Genomic DNA, 1,993 nt, shown 5'->3' with positions numbered 1-1,993 from the left:
CAGAGATTGAAAGAACCACAAGAAGACTTAACAGAGAGAGAAGAGAACGAGAGGCGATAGTTGTTGAGATGGCGGAAAATAGAACATTGAGGGAATTCTCAGTTCCTACGTTTGATGGCAGTGGTTCAAGTATAACTAGACTAGCAGTACAAGCCAACAACTTTGAAATAAAGCCGGCAATCATCCAGATAATTCAACAGTCGGTACAGTTTAAGGGAGATTTGAAGGAAAATCAAAATCTGCACATTGCAAACTTTTTAGAGATCTGTGATACCTTCAAGTCAAATGGAGTGTCAGATGACGCCATCAGATTGAGATTGTTCCCTTTTTCATTAACTGATAAAGCAAAGGGATGGTTAATGGCACTACCACCAGGAACGATCACAACCTGGAATAAATTAGCATAGAAGTTCCTGACCAAATTCTTTCCTCCAGCTAAATCTACAAAAATGAGAAATGATATCACATCGTTTCTACAGGATGAGACTGAATCATTGTATGAAGCTTAGGAAAGATACAAGGAACTACTGAGAAAGTGTCCATATCATAGGTTGCCAGTTTGGATGCAAGTCCAAACATTCTATAATGGATTGATGGTTAATGTGCAAACGATGGTGGATGTAACATCGAGAGGAGCATTGCAAAACAAGACACCTGAAGAAGCTTATGAGTTGCTTGAAGTTCTAGCAAGTAACAACTATCAAAGATCGAATGAGAGGATGCGATCGAAGAAATCTATGGGTCTTCATGAAGTTGATGCATAAATGGCCATTTCAGCCCAACTTACAGCATTTCAGAAGCAATTGGGAGGTATGCAAGTGAATTCTATTCAAGCACCTCAATTAACTTATGATTTTTGTGCAGGTAACCACATGAGCAATGAATGTCAAGTGGGGAACACTTTTGCTTCAGCTTCATCATCATCAGAACAAGTCAACTACTTGGAAGGAAATCAAAGACAACAGAACAATCCTTATTCCAACACGTATAATCCTGGTTGGAGGAATCATCCAAATTGTCTTGGGGCACTCAGAATCAACAGAATCAGCAGAATAACCAATGGAACCAAATAACGATGCCAAACAATCAAGTGAGGGTGAATAATCAACCAGGGGAGTAGAGATTGTCAAAATTAGAGGATATGTTTGGGAAATTCATGCAAGAGACCACAAGTTTCATGAGTAAGACGAGGGCAACTTTAAGAAACCAAGGGGCTTCCATTCGAAACTTGGAGGTACAGGTGGGGCAAATAGCAAAAAAATTGAATGAGCGACCATAAAGTTCCCTACCAAGCAACACAGTGACAAATCCACGTGAACAAGTGAATGCAATAATGCTATGGAGTGGATCCGTCTTTGAAGAGGTGGAACAAACAGGGAAAGAAGAAAGCCCACCAAAGGATAAAGAAGATTTTGATGAAGAAGTCGACGAAGAGATCATCGTTGAAGAGAAACCAACGAGTTCTAGGGAAGATAAACAAAAGAGGGAAGAGAGGCAAAAGCAAAAGAAAGAAAAATTGCCATTTCCCGAGATACCACCAGAGTTGGCACATCACACCCCTCTTGTGCCTTTTCTTCAGAGGCTCAGAAAGAAAAATCAGGATAAGCAGTTTACAAAATTCATTGAAATATTTAAAAACTGCATATTAACATTCCTTTTGCAGAGGCCTTGCAACAGATGCCGAGCTACACAAAGTTCCTCAAGGAAATTCTGTCGAACAAAAAGAAGTTGGAAGAGGAGGAAACATTGATGCTTACGAAAGAGTGCAGTGCCATTCTACAGAAGAAGCTGCCACTGAAACTCAGAGATCCAGGGAGTTTCACTATCCCTTGTGTTATATGAGATATTACTTTTGATCGAGTTTTATGTGATCTAGGTGCAAGCATAAACCTAATGCCTTTTTCTATTTTCAGGAGACTAGGATTGGCGAAGTGAAGCCAACGACTATTTCTTCATAGCTTGCAGATAGATCCATCAAGGATTTAAGGGGCAT

General features: G+C 39.9%; 1 non-coding gene across 1 annotated transcript; it reads right to left on the bottom strand.

Annotated features, from left to right (window-relative positions):
- Nucleotides 1-446: 446 nt before the first annotated feature.
- On the bottom strand, nucleotides 447-553 carry LOC116115372. The gene has a single exon (XR_004125655.1). It is a non-coding gene; the product is annotated as a small nucleolar RNA R71 (small nucleolar RNA).
- Between the last annotated feature and the right edge of the window lie 1,440 nt (nucleotides 554-1,993).

This window comes from Pistacia vera, unplaced genomic scaffold, assembly GCF_008641045.1.
Source record: "Pistacia vera cultivar Batoury unplaced genomic scaffold, PisVer_v2 Contig737, whole genome shotgun sequence".
Taxonomy (NCBI): domain Eukaryota; kingdom Viridiplantae; phylum Streptophyta; class Magnoliopsida; order Sapindales; family Anacardiaceae; genus Pistacia; species Pistacia vera.
Note: the sequence above shows the minus strand (reverse complement) of the source record. Positions and strands in the feature narration are given on the sequence as shown.